Source organism: Lotus japonicus, chromosome 2 (genome assembly GCF_012489685.1).
Source record: "Lotus japonicus ecotype B-129 chromosome 2, LjGifu_v1.2".
Lineage (NCBI taxonomy): Eukaryota > Viridiplantae > Streptophyta > Magnoliopsida > Fabales > Fabaceae > Lotus > Lotus japonicus.
The window spans coordinates 67,405,206-67,422,543 of record NC_080042.1 but is presented as its reverse complement, the minus strand read 5'-3'; the positions used below and the strand labels follow the sequence as shown (position 1 = coordinate 67,422,543).

At 37.5% G+C, this 17,338-nt stretch overlaps 1 long non-coding RNA gene across 8 annotated transcripts; it reads left to right on the top strand.

Moving 5' to 3' along the window:
• Nucleotides 1–7,583: 7,583 nt before the first annotated feature.
• On the top strand, nt 7,584–12,021 carry LOC130738987 (uncharacterized). Of its 8 annotated transcripts, none has more exons than XR_009019730.1 (9): nt 7,584–8,008; nt 8,307–8,431; nt 8,523–8,912; nt 9,399–9,516; nt 9,630–9,645; nt 9,849–9,937; nt 10,025–10,112; nt 10,390–10,499; nt 11,572–12,021. It is a non-coding gene; the product is annotated as an uncharacterized LOC130738987 (long non-coding RNA). The 8 variants fall into 8 exon arrangements; XR_009019728.1 differs by having other exon boundaries at nt 9,630–9,683; XR_009019732.1 differs by lacking the exon at nt 9,630–9,645.
• Nucleotides 12,022–17,338: the final 5,317 nt, after the last annotated feature.

Here is a 17,338-nt window from a genome sequence, read left to right as displayed (position 1 = left end):
CTTCAGTGACATTTTTGCCTTTAGGCGCAGCAGCAGTGGTGGGCTGAGCGCCAGGGTTTGATGTGCCGGCGCCGGAGGAGGCTTTGACCAATCTTCTCCTCTTGGGAGCTTTGGTGCTCTCGGCTTGGTTCTCAGCACCGCCCCGTTTTTTCACGTCGCCCTCAGTGTTGAATTTTGGGGAAAAGCGAGCCATTCTCCTCTCGCGGGCCTTCAGGAGCTCGGCGTTCGTGAAATTCATATCTTCTGTAACAATAAAAATACGATCAGTGACAACATAGGAGACGAGAAAGGAAATGTCAATAATGAAAGTGAGCTATGGGCAACCTAGGTATTTGGGAGTTCTTGAGAGGTCAGCGCCCTCAAGGACTGTTGTGCAGTCAAGGATGGGAAGTGGGGCAAGGAGATTAAGAAAGGCTTTGTCGTTGGCGGACAAAGATTCCTCTGAAGGATCGGTGATCCCATTGGGCTTCTCCGTCCAGTAAAGAGGAAAAAGGGTGGTCCCGTCTCTAAGGGTGAATGCCTCTGGGTAGGCGGGATGAACCGCCACACGGAAGTACTTCCGTGCAAAGGAGGACTTCGCGTTACTTTTGTGAGGGTGCAAGCACTTCCGGCCGGCTCGGGCCTTCAAGGAAATCCATCCTTTGTTTTTGATGGACTTGGGGTCGACGTCGTAGAGGTAGAAGAAACTGGTGGGGGATGGGGCGATGCCGACAGCGGCGCTTAAGATTTCAAAACATCGAATGAAGGCCCAGGCGTTAGGGTGGAGTTGGCAGGGAGCCGCGTTGATGTCGCGGAGGACGGTTTGGACAAAGGGCGAGAAAGGAAGCCTGATTCCAAGCTCGCTAAACATGTATTCATACGCAAAGAAAAAATGGGATCTCTTTACGTCGCCGTCTGGCTTATGAAGCCAGGGGCGGTCCTCAGGACTGCAAATCCAGATCCTGAGTTTGGCGTTAAATTCATCGTCATTAGACAAACCACCCAGGGAGTTCACGAACTGCACGATGAGATCGCTATTCTGGAAAATAGAAGGTTGGTCTATAGCCTCGTGAGTGGGGGCTATTTGGACTGGAAGGGGCAGAGTGGCGTAGGTTTTTAGTCGGTAAGGTGGGATCTCCGGGACCTCTAAACGGAGGCCGCCGGCGGCGGTGGCATCAGGGTCGCTTCCGGAGGAAGAAGAGGAGTGGTTAGGGGAGGTAGGGCTTGAGGCCATTTTTAGAAGACAGTGAAGTGAAAGAAAGGGAAAGATGAGTATGTGTATGATGCAAAGATAAGGACAGTGAGACTCACCGGAGTAGGATGTGAAGAGTGGGTAGCGGAAAGGGTGATAAGCGACGGCTCCGGAGCGGAAGTGGGCAGAAGGAGTTTGGTAAGCGATTAGGGAAGTAAAGAGGGGTCTCGGAAAGGGATGACTGTGGGGAAGAAGGGTTTTTATAGGAGAAGGGGGGAAGCTGGAAGGGTGACGCGTGTTGGACGCGTGTGGAAGGTTGGAAGTCATGAAGGTTTTGGGGAGGTGGGTCGCGTGCAATGGGGAGTTACTGCGCACGATGGGACGGTTATGAAAGGTGAAGTGACGGTTCCGGAGAAAGAGGGAAATTGATGTAACCAACACATCACGTGGGGCAGTCACGTGGGGCAGATAGGGATTTGAAAGGGTTTTAAAATAAGGGAAAGCGCGAAAAGCCTCGCCACTATAAAGATCAAACACCATCGCCTGACAGGTGACACCAACAACAAAGTTCAGTCGCTCGCCGGGGTTATCGCCAGTCAATGATTGAATGATCAGCACATGACCCATGCCTGCCACCTTTCCTGCCGGCGAACGATCATACACCTGCTCCAACTTATCGCCAATACGAAGTAATCGTTCTCGCCGCTTGTGGACTTGTGGACTTGCCAGCTCAAGTCAGTGGATCGGGTAACTGAAAATGCTAGTTTCCTTTTGCTCACGCCATGTTGGCGATATAGTTTACTTCTCTTTTCTCAAGCCATGTTGGCAGTGCAGATTCTGGTGTACTGTAAGACGTATGTAAAAGCATTTAAAAGACACACTTAGCTCTCATGCCTCGAGCTCGGTGTCTTGTGGACTAGTGGACTGGGCGAGCCCCTAGAGGGGCAACGCCCAGCATGTATCCCGCCCTGAGGCGGGGCCCTGGCCTTCAGATGGGCCTTGACCTCGGAGGCCCAATTGGCCCAATAGGTAGTACCCAAGCTCTATAAATAGGAGGTAGTTATCAAGTGTAGAGGACTTCTGGCTCATTTTATGAATACACACAGGAAATTCAGTTATTCTCTCTCTAGAGCTCTCTCCTAAGTGCAATCACTTCTCTCTCTAGGGATTACACCCTTTCTCAATGTTCTTACCCGGAACACACAGGAAGGTGTAATACTTTCGCCGTTCAATAGTTAACAACTTAAATGAGGGTTTCACAATGATTGATTGTTTCGGTAACTAAAATAACATGTAAGTTAACAAAACGATATAAAAGAGGTTTGAAATCAAGAGGAGACGATTGTTGGAATTGGAATTCACCGATTGACTTTACGCACTCTAAGACTTCATACATAAATCTTATCCTATGATTGGTTCCATCATACCATATCTTATCTTGCTACACGGTCTCCCTATGCGAAGATCATCGTCTTACTATATTAACCATCGATCTCTTGATTGATTAACAAAGCAAGAAGCATTAAACATAGATGTTAGTTTGACTAATGATCCAATCCTATCTCTAGATCTTAGATTCATTAGATGGTATTTACCTAGATCAGATTCAATTAGCTAGTTCTCACTAAACTTATCAAATCCATTTTCATGTCTTAGGTGATCAAGCCAAAACAAGCATTAAGCACAAAGTAACATTATTGAAACCATTCATAGAAACAAAGATTCATATATATATATAGATCAAAGTGAGTGCATAAATGCCAAAAATCTACAACCAATCCCAACAAAGAGAGATTAGCTATCCATTTTCATGGATAGCTTTAAAATCATGAAGAAGAAGAAAGAAGAACCGAAGACTCCGAGATGTCTCGCCGTCGAATCCGGCACCCAAGCTTCTTCTCCAGCCTCCTAAGCTTTCTCCCTTGTTTTTCTCTATTTGGGTATGTGTAGAAATGAAGAAAAATGCCCAGCTTCCGTTCAAAGTGTGTGTTTGGTCCTTTTATAGAGTTTTGCTGTCAAGATTGCTCCAAGGTTGCTTCAAGCATCTTCAGGAAAGCTTTCTTCGTGGGAAAGAATTCTCCACCGCCTTACTTTTGCTTCAAGCATTCTTCAAGCACTCTTCAGAAGAAAAAAAATATCTTTACTGTAAAATGATTGCTTGAAGCAATGTTTGAGCAATAAGCAATCTCCCTTCTGTAATTCCTCTGCTTCAAGCAAGCTTCAAGCTTAAGCCATCTTCACTTTTGTATTTTCACTACTCCAAGCAAACTTCAAGCATCAAGGAACCAATGCTTTCCTACAAAATATAGGGATTAAACTAGTATTTGACATGAAATCTATCCTAATACTAGATTTATAATAAACTACTAAAATAAGGGTTAAATGATATGTAAATGAAGCACACTTGTCAGATAAGTGCCCAAAATAAGAGTGAAAAATACGTAAAATTGGCACTTATCACCCACCCACGCCCAGATCTTTTGAACCACCAGACTTCGACCCTCTTGCGAAATTGCGAGAGCAAGATCATAAGGAAGAGAGCGATTGAAGGAAGACTGGAGCAAAGGGAAAATCACGAGAGAAGCGGGACGGAGCTCACGATGGAGAAGATGGTTTACGTCTCTATCGATCTCTTTCTCAAGCTAGAAGCAGAGGAGAAGCCCTGCTACCATCAAACCAGCGCCTCCGCGACTCTGATATGCTTCACCAGCGACTTCGCAACTCCAATATGCTTCCTCTCTCCTTCCACCAACCTCTAAATGTGTTGAATCGAATCTGGGTATTTTTTGGGGGCTGGATTTAGGTTTTTTTGGGGCCAAATCTTAGTTTTAAGAGATGAATATGGGTTTTTAAATATGTTGGATTGATTGAGCTCTGATAGATTATCCTCTGATTCGTTAAATTCATTTGATGTGGTTGTGTGGAGAGTGAAAAGAGGAAGTGTTGTTGTGTGGGTTACGGTGGTGAACGAGGGGATTTGATGAAGAAGAAGAGGGGGTTTTTTTTGGGTTTGCTGGGTTTTTGGTTCTCCCTCCTCTGATGCACAGGAAGCTAAAGAGGTATAATTTCAGTTAACAAGCACACAAGGGAGAAAGATGAAGATAGGATTGTTTTTATTTTTCTACAAATTTCTGGGCTTTACACATGAAGATACTTGAAGAAGATGAAGATTCTGGTTTGGATTTGGGTAATGTTTCTGGGTTTGAGGGTCACTTTTTTTTGGGATTTTGAAGAACATGGTGGAGAGAAGATGATTGGGGATGAAGTTGATGGGTTAAAATGCAATTTTAACTTTTTTTTAGTCCCTCTGCATATTCCACGTGTAATTAAAATAATTCAAAACCGGCTAAATAACTGACATGTCAGCGGTCAAAATGGTAAAAGGATGGAAAACAAACGGTTTACTAAGTAAAGGGACAGAAACCATCAGAAATTTAATTGAGGGACGAAAACCAAAATTTCGCTATTGTTCAGGGACGAAAAGAATATTTAACCCATCTTTTTTTGATGCATCGGAAAATTAACAAAACGGAAAGGAAAACTAAGGGACATCTAAGGAATCCTTCAACAACAGAACTTGAAGTTATGTGTTGGGAGATTCCAAAATACGCAACCTGTTAGGGGGAGATACCGCTCCTTGTCGCGCGAGCCAGTCCGCCAAAGCATCCCCTTCTCGTTGCACCTAAACCAAAGAAACCCTCCAGTCTCGAGCCAATAGCTCTCGAATATCCATCAACACCCCATATAAACCGTGGAAACGAATTCGATCCTCATCCTCGAGCATAGCCACTAAGTCAGAGTAGTCGTCTCACAATTTAATTGCCGAAAACCTCGAGTCCAAGCAAGTCGCGGACCCTCCTTGAGAGCTTCAGCTTCAGCTCTAAACATTGATCCTCCCTCACCATACCAGGAAAACCCGACTATCCAGTTACCTCTGCTGTCACGAATAAGACCCCCCTCCCATGCATGCGTTTTTTGGTCTGAAACTTCCGCTTACGTTAAGTTTCACTCTGTTCGTCGGTGGTGGATGCCAAGTCTGCGAGAGCATATCACCATCCTCCATCTCACCTGTATTGCTTCACCTCTAAAAGTCGTGCTCATGACAGAGCTTGCTCCACGCCACTTAAACTGTCCAGGGTTGAGTGTCTATAACCATACTACATCTCCATTTCCAAATTCCCCAATATCTCACAAAACTAAAGTTTGGTATGAAAAGATTTGGCTAAGTCATAATCCTATTATAAATAACTTTTAAATTCTCAATATAAACAATTTAATTAATGGTGTGAGATTTAAATTTTCTTAAAATAAGTGAGTTAATCCAAGAGTTAGCACAGTTGCGAACACAGGCTGAGCGTATGGGAAGAACTTTTGGTTCGATCCCCACACAATACATCCTAAGAGAGGGATGAAGAATTTTAAGGGCACGTTTGGTGCGACGTATAATATAAGGCCTGATAGTATAAAACCTGATAGTATTAGGCCAGATAGTATAAGCCCTGGTAACTTTCTTATACTATCCATCGTTTGGCCATACTCTATATAATTTATCATATCGTTTAAATTAATGCAATTTTATGTTTAGTGAAGTATTGAATAATGATATATAATAAAAATCGAATATGGAGGTGATTATAACGGTGGTGGCGGTGGTGATGGAAGTGGTGGTAGGTTGGTGATGGTGGTGGCAATGGTGGTAGGTTGATCTTGGTGGCGGTGGTGGTGACAGTGGAGATAGGTTGGTGGTGGTGGTGGCAACGATGGTGGTGGCGATGATAGGGTGGTGGTGGTGGTGGTAAGGCGGTGGCGGTGGCGGCTACGGTAGGGTGGCGGCTACAGTGGAGGGGTGGAGGCAATGATGGTGGTGGCGGTGATAGTGTGGTGGTTGTGGTATCGGTGGTGGCAATAGAGTGGTGGCGACGATTATGGTGGTGGTGGCGATAGGGTGGTGGTAGTAGGGCGGTGGTGGTGGTGGTGACAGCGATGGTGGTTGTGGTGTTGGCGACGATAGGGTGGTGGTGGTGGTGGTGGTGGTGGTAAGGCGGTGGCGACTGCAGTAGGGTGGCAGCGACGGTGGAGGGTGGAGGCAATGGTGGTGGTTGTGGTGTCGGTGGTGGCGATGGTGGCAATAGAGTGGTGGCGGCTATTATGGTGGTGGTGGCGATAGGGTGGTGGTTGTGGTGGCAGTAGGGCGGTGGTCGTGGTGGTGGCGGCAACACCAGTGGTGACAGTAGGGCGGTGGTGATCGGGTGGTGGCGGCAACACCGGTGGCGGTGGTGGGGCCAATGGTGGTGTAAGTTGGCAGCAATGGAGGGTGGTGGTGATGGTGACTTATACGTCACATCCTTATCATGCCTTATCCATCACTCACATGATGGATTAAATAATACGTCATTTAAATTGGTTCAACTGATGGAGATTGGAGTGGAATGGCTCAAAGAATTCATTCTATTGAAATTATTGAAAATACAGGTTAAGTTTGCTTTGAATTTTGAGTTGAATCTAAGAAAAAGCTAAAATTTTGTACAAGTTTCTCTGATTCTCCTCTGATTCTCTCTATTATTGGTTCTAAAAAAGGGTTTTTGGGGGGAAAAAAGAGTTGTCACGATAAAAATGACGTTACGTTACGGTGTTGCGGCCGATACGGCCGTTACGTTGCGGCCGATACCCGTGATTTGGAATAGCAACGAAAAATCGTTCCATATCGGTAACGTCTCTTGCCGTTACCGCAACAATCCGACGATATTCAGATATCGTTCCGATATTTAGAACCTTGGCTTGAACCAAGGAGAGGAAGGGGGAGCCTGATTCAAGACCACTTAGAGCATCTCCAATGCAAGGTTCTTAGTTCTTATTTTGGAGTTAAGAACTAAGAACTTTACTATTGGAGGGCTGACATGGACTCCTTAGTTCTTAAAAATAAGAACCCATTTCTTATATAAGGAGTTTTGCTTTTTGAGTTCTTAGCTTAAAATATTAATTATTTTTCTCTCATCCACATTACTTTATTACTTTATGAGTTTTGTTTTATTACTTTATGAAATTAAAAAATATAAATAATGTGATTGGTGGGACCAAATGAATAGTGACAAGAACTAAGAACTCATGGTTGGAGCAAAATTGCTTAAGAGTTGCTTAAACACATGTGACAATACAAGCACACATGAATGGTGCTAAGAACTAAAAAATAAGAACTAGCATTGGAGATGCTCTAAGAACTAAGAAATAAGAAGTAGCATATTAGAAGAAGAAGTATCGTTTTAAATCAACCAAATTTTGTAGAAACAAAAAAAAAGATGTTTTTTTCAATGGCCTTTTTAAATTTAAGTGTGTAAATCATTGACAAAAATATATTTAACCCATATATATATATATATTTTATTGATTTCTAATTTGAAATTTGAAAGTCTCATCTCATCTCATCTCATCTCTTTTCCTTCTCTGCCGTTTCAATCATGGCACTCCCATTTCGCAACATCATCCTTACCAGGACTCAAACCCACACAAAAACCTGCTTCTCCAAGTCCATGGTATCATCTTTCTCTTATTCATACTCTTGCATCTGGGAGCAACCTTCAAAGGCGGTGATGGACGAGCTGCTACCGAAGAGGTTCCATCCGGGAGCAACCTAACGCGTACTCTCTCTCTCCCACTCCCAATCTCAGCGCATTCTCTGGTTTATGAAGTCCATGAGAGGTTCGGGAGTATTTCTTCCTTCATCACGGCTTCATTCCTTTTCTTCCTCCGGCTCCGGCACCGGCACCTTCCTTCATTTGAATCCCGTATATTTTGGAACTGCTTTCGCCGCTAATGAATGCAATTCCGTATATTTCGCAGGTAACAGTTTAAATTCTTTTTTGACGTTTTATTGATAAGTAGTTGATTACTTTTGGAATGAAAGTGGTTGAATTCAAATATTTTCCTAAAACCACCCGAATCAGTTTCTCACCGATTTAATCAATTTGTATTTGTATATCAAATCAAAACTTTCCTTTTGAATTAGTAGATATTCAAAGTCCAATCAATATTCATCACCTTTCAGATTTCATTTCATATAATGACGCTACTCTGAGGTTATGAGCCACTAAGCAACGTTTCATGCTATTCAGTCTCACTGTGTCATAATTTCTTGCAGCAAGATAGGTTGGGGAAGGAAGCCAATATATGAAGCGTATTCTCTTGCCTGCAATATCTCACACATATACCAGAGGAACCCACTCATGGAGCTCTACTTTGTCCACTCTATAATGAATAGAAGAAGTATTCATGAATGTGCTCTTTTTTTTCTTCTTCTGAAGCTGTCATCTTTATTTATTTGGGTTTTGATTTTTTTGCTTTCATATCTTTTTAGTGTTCTATTCTGAAGATGTTTAAAGTGAGATAAAGCGGGTTCGCCACAGGTTCTGGAGAGACTGTAGAGGAAGAGCGATGCACAGTTCGAGCTTCTCTCAAGTTTTTTCCATAATATTCATGGTGCAGCCTCGGATTACAACAGCTACCAAGTTCACATCCAAAATTTACTCATTCTAAGTGACAACGAATAAGTTAAGGAAAAGAATAAGAAGAACAGGTGCTACTTCTGCATTGTCCTTTGCACACTTGATATTTTATATTTTTAGAACCGTGTTTATTTTGAGTCGTTTATGTTCCCATTGAACTGTGGTTTTGTTTTTCTTTTCTTTGCTGTGTTTTTTATGTGAGCATTGAAGCCAAGTAAGGGAAGAAGGATCTAAATTTCAAGGTAAACTTCTATAATGTGTCAGGAAAAACATTGATACTGTTTGGATGTTGTTAACTCTATAGATCGTGGTTATGCTTTTTGTGTTAATGCTTTGTTTAGTGTTCTAATGGTGCTTATTTGTTCTAACTTATTTGTTTCTTTGATTTCGTTGGTGCCCTTTTGGGCAGATGGTTATTCTGAACTTCTTTTACTTATAAGTTTAGCCTTTTCTACAATCTTCTGCTTTCTCTCTCTGTCAACTTCAATCTGCTTCATCCTCATCTTTTCTCTTTCATGCCCTACTCTCCTCAATCCTCATCTTTTCGAGGGCAAATATATAGAGATTGGAGACAGAGCATGAATCAGAGAGACTGAGGGTTTCTTCTAACAGTGGAGATTTCCTAATTTAGTGTTTGTCTGAATTGATTACTCAATTGTTTCTGTGTTGTACTAATCTGTGTGGTCAAGTGAATCCAGAACTGAGATTTGAGCTTTTCTCTGTTGCAGTTTAAAGAGATTGCTTGAGCAGTCGAGCATGAGGGTTTGAGTATGGGGGGCGGCTTCGGTGGTGGCCATGACTCATTCGATTTTTTCCTGACGTTCTTCGGAGCAAGTATATTTTCTGGTATGTTATTTACCAGTGATTTTGTACTCCTCATTTTCCAAATTGTCATCGTCTCTCTTAACAGTTGTATGAAGAAAGTCTTTTTCTCTCTTTTCTATCCAATTCATCTGCAGGTTAAGCATGCTCACAGTAAGTCAGAAATGCAAAATGAATCATCCAAAATTAAAGTAAAGCTTTTGGCTTTCTTTCAATTCAAATGATTTCTTATGGATTTTTTTACAAGAGCTTTCTGTCAAACCACCTATAAGATCAATTCAATTAGAATTAAGATGCACATCTCTTGAAACTTACATGCTTTTTATTTATTTAAACTGAATCATTCTACAACACAGATCAATAGTATGCAGTGTTTGACACCTTCCCTCCTCTGACTCTGGTTTTCACTCCAATTGTTTGACCAAAATACAAACCAAGTGCAATGGTAACAAGTTGTAATGGTAACATGTTCCCTTGATGCATGTCTATAAGATGATCCTTAAATGTTGGATTTTTTCTGTTACACGTACAGGGTGTTGGGGATGACTCTTCAGGTTAGAAAGCTGAAAGAAATTGTGAGCGTTGAAGCCAAGTAAGGGAAGAAGGACCTAAATTCTAAGGTAAACTCTTATAATGTGATATGATGTTGTTAACTCTATAGATCACGTTGATGCTTATTTTGGTAATGCTTAATTTAGTGTTCTAATGGTGCTTATTTGTTCATACTTAAATATTTTTCGTTCTAGAATACAAATATGTGAGATTTTTAATGTGTTTGTTTGAACTCTTATAGTGCAAAATTGAATGAGGAGATAACTGTAAATTTTCCTAACTCATAACATTACCTTGCTGACCATTTCCCCTTTTAATAACTACTTGCATATGTTGTCCTTATAGGATGCATGTTTGAAACAAGTGATGTTGGTCTTGCTAGATAGTGGAGACCCCAAGTTATAGGTGCTCGGGGCTACTTGCTGATTTCCCTATCGCTTCAACTCAGATATCTGGTAACAAAGATCTCTTTTATGTTTAATTCTTCATTATATTGCTTTTCAAGTTGGTCATATGATGCTTGAAGCCTTTCTGTTTGAGTTTTGTAAAAACAAAGGACTTAATTTATCAATCTATTCCTGAGAGTTACATAGTTTACATCCACAGTAAAAACATGTTTAAATTGTATGCTATAAATAAGAAAGAGTGGCTACAAGTTAGAAGTTAGAACTCAATTGGGTGTGAGGTATGTACAATTAATTATTTGGCTGTTTGCTAAAATTAACAGGATGTGACCGAAAATCCACATGAAATCCCAACCTGAAAATATTTGAGGATGAACTTATTTGTTATTAGTAAGTAAAACTTCAAATGCACAACAAGCTTCACAGCTGAAAGAGGAAAGGAGACCACCTTAATTTATACCTAACAGTTAGTTTATATGTATGCATTACTTGATGATGGGGTACCTGCCTTTTTATATTTACCCTTATGCAAAATGATATTCTTACAAAGTTTGAATGATGAGGATTTTATTGTTGTAGTCATCTTCGTCTTCATTTAACAATTCAGTTATAATGTCAGTTATAGGCGGTTACATGTACAACTGTAGCAGCAACTTTCAGATAGATCAGTAGCTCTACTCTACACTCTGCTATAAATATAGAAGCTTTTCTACCTAAAGAAAAACAATGAAAGCTGAAACTTTTCACTGAAAGATCTCTCATCTCACTCAAAGCATATTAGTCAGAGCCGCTAAGACTTTCATATTGTTTTAGGCTATTAGGTCGCCTCTCGAGAATATAATAGAACTTACTGTACAGCATTCCATGTCTATTCACTTGCCTTTCGGAAACACACTTCAATGTCATTATAATTATAATATGATTTCAGGTGTGAGTTACTGTTATATATGGTTCAGTTTATCACCTTTTTATTCTTAATTTTTATTTTCTTTCAGTTTTGTATTATTTTGATTTGGACAATTGATTATGGTTTTATGATTTGTCAAGTGATATGTAAAATTTAATATTTCCAAATATTCTTAAATTGAATGAGTAAATTTATGAGATAATGTTTATTCGACAGATTATGATATTGCTTTGAGGAAAAGTAATAGGATTTTACTGTAATTGCGGTTAAACTGGTCCAGGTTGAGGAATGAGGATAACCTACCATCTATGTAAAAGTTCTCTTGATCCTGTTTCAGGCACAAAGAAACAAGTTGGTGTAGTCATTCAATTTCATGCTTAGAGGAGCAACAAATCTGTGTTCATTTCCAAATTTCTGAAGTCTGAAAACTTCTAAGTTCTAATACCTCCATGTAAAATAATCTGCAAAGAGTGTCTTATAATAATAACTACTGTAGCATATTTTTTGTTACCAATAGTCCAATATATTAATTCATTTTCTATGAGCTTTAGAAAAAAGTATTTGGATCTTCTATTTTAACCTTCCTTCTGTTCATATGATGTAATGTAGGGTGGGAGAAAGTCATTGAAATAAAAGAAAATAGCAAATAAAATGTATTTCAGATTATATTTTGTGGTGTTTGTATTATGTTCTGTCCTACTATATAGAAGCTAGCAACTCAAATTCCTGGAGTCTGCTGATATCTTCATCTAAAACGATATGTAAAGAGACTCTCAAAATATGCATTTCAAATAAAATTTCTTAACAATTTTGGTAAGGATGGTGAGTGAGTTTAGTTATTGCATTCATTTCTCAAGTAGCATGTTCTTTCTCCTATATCAGCAACATAGGCATGCGTTGGTCCCTGTTACAATAAGTAATTGCTTAAAAGGAGTCATAAGGCTTATCTTTATTATATAATTCACTTTTTAAACTAAATTTTCAAAACATATGCCTTTCTTCTACCAAGAAAGTAAATGGTTGAGTTGAGAAAACCCAATGAGACATGTAAGATTAGAACTGTTTCAGCTAACAAATTATAGATTTATGGATCTCCCAACAAATGCTAACAATACTTTTAAATTATATTTGGTATTAATGAAAAATTGAAGACATAGTTAGAAAGAAGTTCCATTCAAAGCAAAACTATACTTGGCTACAGACTCCCTTTAATTAATCTGTTTTTACACAGATTTTTTATACAATTTGGCTCTAATTTGAATGTTTTTTACTTAACAAAGTCTTCATGGACATATCTACATCTCTGAAGATTGTTTTCGGTAGAATTCGTTTGCAAGTATTTGATATAAAAGAAGGCTTTGGGCAATTCCCCTGTCAACACACTAAGGGAAGATAGGGTTCAGGCACAAAGAAGCAGGTTGATGTTGTCATACAGTTTCATTTTAAAGTGAAGAAAGGAGTCAAGCACAAAGAAACAAGTTGGGTATGATCATTTTGTTTCATTCTCAAGTAAGAAAGGATTCAAGCACAACGAAGCACGTTGGGTGTAGTCGTTCAGATTCCTTTTGTTTTTAGTCATGGTGGTAACAAACTCTTATGTTTACTTAAAAAAAATTAAAAGCTTATGTTCAAGACTTCAAGCACAAAGAAGTTTTTTAATGTTTAGAGTTTACTCTTTTTTCTACCCTACATTTCCCTTTTGTTTTTAGCTACATTAAACTGTGTATGATTTAGAGTTTCACCTGGTCTTTTAACAGTAAGAAGGATTACAATGATGATGATTATTATCAAGTGAGGTCAATCATCCATTTGATGTTAAACTTTTAATAGAATGAGAACTTTAGATGATAAAAAAAAGGTTTGTTTGAACTGCCAGATTTTTCCATTCTTGAATACCCAAAATGTCCTTTGCTTTTAAGCTTTGTTCTTTCTTATTTGGCAAAAGTTTCTTGGCTAAAAAGCATTTTTGGCCCCTGATGTTTCAAGTTTGTGTAAATTCTGCCCCTACTCTATTTTTGTCGATGTTTCTACCCCTCATGTTTTCAAACAGTGCACCGTCTACGGAGGGTAGACGGTGCACTGTTTGAAAACATGAGGGGTAGAAACATCGACAAAAATAGAGTAGGGGCAGAATTTACACAAACTTGAAACATCAGGGGCCAAAAGTGCTTTTTAGCGTTTCTTGCAGTTTATTCATTTAATTTCAGGTTTACTATCTTAAAATAGACATCAGTTCTTATGTATGTTAGAATTAGCTTGAAATGCGATGCTAGGTTATCCTTATATCTTTATTTGATGGAATATATTTGTTGTTTTGACAATAAAATGGATATTTATGGAAGAGACAAGTTAAAATGGATTTCATTATCTTCATATATTTATCAGATTTATTAAATAAATTAATGTGTATCACCTTAATAAATATTTAATTTTGACCATATGTAATAGTTTTTTTTTTTTTAACTTACCATATGTAATAGTTAAATCATGCCTTTGTTTATATTTCTCAATTTTATTTATACTAATCAAATTTTACAGATTCTTAAAACAAATATTATACCAAACAACTTTAATGTAAACAAAGTAAGAGATTAATTTCTATGCACCGACGATGTAAATAAGTTTTACACTATCATTCAATCACATCCCTCCATTTTATTAGCTTACAATTAATTTTAAATTTAAGAATATCTAAAAATAGAAAATGGAAGGTTGTGATTGAATGATGGTGTAAAACTTTTTACACCGTCGGTGCATAGAAATTAATCTCAACAAAGTAAATAGAAATATTAATTAGTTAATAAATGAAATAATTGTTATTTAAAACAAGACATCACACACTGAACATTTCAACAAGTACCTTAGTACTTTTCAAAAAAAAAAAACAAGTACCTTAGTAGGAATATCGTTCTAATCATTTTTTTTGAAAGTAACGAGCGATGATTTATTCGCATAAACGAAAACAACATATGAAAAAGATAGAATGCCCTCGATATCCAGGGCATCTTCCATCTAGACCCCCAAAACAAAGAACGCATACTTAACCGATTGAAATCGTATTTAATACTAAAACAACATTATTTTCTTATGTAATGCGGAAAAAAGTAATAAAAGTTATAAAATATTTACTTTCTTCAACCGATGCAATGCGCGCAGGGCTACTGAACAAGAGGAACCTTACTCTGTATATACAATTATTTTAGATCAAATTACACAGTATAAAGTGGTTAAGGAAAGATATATATTAAAAGTAATTTTAATTAATACAATTTCTATGTTTTTCCATAACTTTTTTTGAATTTTTATGTAAACAAGACTATAGAATAAAACTAGATGATAATTTCAAAATGAATTAGGGAATAATGCATTTAATGCAGAATTTGATGAGAATTATACTGTTTAACTATTTTATGCATTAAATGATAATTACTATTTCTAAAGGAAAATATGTCTTTTTTAATTGGCTTAAATGCACTTTTGGACCCCAAGTTTATATTTTTTGCGATTGTTGACCCTGATCTTTTTTTTCTACGAATGGAGACCTTAATCTTTCAAAATGTTGCACCGTTTACCCTTCCGTCCAAATCCGTCAAAAACTTGACGGAACCCACTTACCTGGCCTTCCGACGGAAGGGTAAACGGTGCAACATTTTGAAAGATTAGGGTCTCCATTCAAACTAAAAATAAGATCAGGGTCAATAATCACAAAAAAATGTAAACTTAAAGGTCCAAAAGTGCATTTAAGCCATTTTTTTAAAATCCACCTTTTATCCACGTGGAAGGCCATATCAGCGTGTTCCGTCAAGTTTTTGACGGATTTGGACGGAAGGGTAAACGGTGCAGCGTTTTGAAAGAATAGGGTTCCCATTCGTAGAAAAAAACGATAAAGGTTGACAATCGCAAAAAGTTAAAACATGAGGGTCCAAAGGTGCATTTAAGCCTTTTTAATTATACTGTTTGACTATTTTATGCATTAAATGGTAATTACTATTTCTAAAGGAAAATATGTCTTTTTTAATATGTAGATTAGATGATAATTTCAAAATTAGTTTTTTATATGTCTATATGTATTTATTTTACTTAAAAGAAAGCATCATTATTTTTAAATTTTAATATTTTTGTAAATTATATTTTCTCCTTTAGATTTAATACAAAATTGTTGGATGAAAAATTAATTTTAATTTTTTTAAATTTCAAATTATTTTTAATAAGGTATAATGCATAAATTGATTATAATTATTTTGGTTTGATTCCTTATTGAATTAATACCTTTGTATGCTTCTCTACTTCTCCCTGAAACTATATAATGACCCATATGGTGAAAATTGAAGGCAGTTTGTAACTCGACATTGATAGTATATAAGGATGTGTCTTTGATTTTTGAAATGTGTTCCTCCTTACCATCCACCCTCCTATTTGATTCATAATTATTTTGAAATAGAAGGATATAGCTGGATAATGGTGCTGATGGATGGTGATGTGAAAAATGGTTTTAGTGGGTTGAAGAAGGTGATTAAATGGAGTTTAGAGAGGGTTGAAGAAGTGTGGTGTACCCATCCTCCCTCAAATAATTCTCTTCTTTTTAATGTGTAAAAGGGGGAGCATGAATAGGTAGAGAGGAGCTTTTTTGTTTTGTTTTTTAGGCATCATCACTCTCTTCTCCACCAAATAACTCATTTAAGAATTAATAGAAAAACAAATTTTAATTAAATTTCTCAATTTTAAAATTATATTTAAATGTACTACATAGTTATATAGTCTACTTTTGATTTTGTAGTAATTATATGATAAAAAGCTTCCACAGGGTGGAACATTTTATATGAAAATACTTTAATTTTAAAACTAATAGAAAAGTAACATTTTAAAATAAGCACAATGATTAGACCTAATTTCGTTTGGAATGCTACATGGAGGTTACTTGGTGATGGAATTTTGCATGAAAGAAGGAGAATACTTCAAATACCAGGTTGTTCAAAATATTAATTTTGTGGGTTTTTTATTTTATTTTTTAACTTCAGTTATCTATTTAACAATTTTACTTTGACATTTTTTCAAAATCTACAAAATTTGTGTTTGGTTGAGATAGAAAAAATGCTCCAACGAAATGGCAAAGGATATCTGATATTTGATGTTGTGGAACAGTTTCAGAACAATTTCATAGTAGATGAGCTTAACTACAACAAAGAAGAAATGACAACTAAATATGCATCCTTTATAAATATGATGACAGCTGAATAGAAGGGTGCATATGACAACATAATGCAGTTAGTGTTGTTTGATAATGAGATTTTTCTTTTTATACTGGAAAAACTTTCGTCTGGAATATTTTATCTGCATCCATCCGTTCAATGGGTATGATTATTCTAAATGTAGTTTCAAGTGGTATTGCTTCATTGTTGTTGCTCGGCGGAAGAACAACACATTTCAAGTTTTCCATTCCTTTGCAAACCGATGAAATAATTACTTGCTACATCAAACAAGGTAGTTTAACGGAAAATCTACTTATGCGTGCCAAATTGATCATTTGGGATGAAGCTCTCATGTTAAATAAGAATTGTTTCGAGGCACTAGATAGGACTTTGTGAGATATCATGAGACAAGAAGATGAAAGCAATATAGACAAGCCATTTGGTGGTAAGGTTGTAGTTCTTGGTGGTTACTTCAGACAAATTCTTCCGATCATTCCAAAAGAAGGAAGGCAAGACATCGTATTTGCTGCGGTTAATTCTACTGATCTTTGGAAACATTGTAAGGTTTTAAAGCTCACCGGAAACATGAGATTAGGCACAATAGGATTACCAAAGCATGCATTATAAATAAAAGAATTTGCTGACTAGATTCTCAAAATCGGTGATATTGATTTCGATTCAAATGAGCTTGGCGAATCAAATATTGAATATTCAGCAGATCTTTTAATACATGATAGTTAAAATCCAATTCTCAATCAGGTTGATTTTGCATTTCTCAATTTGGTGTAGAACAT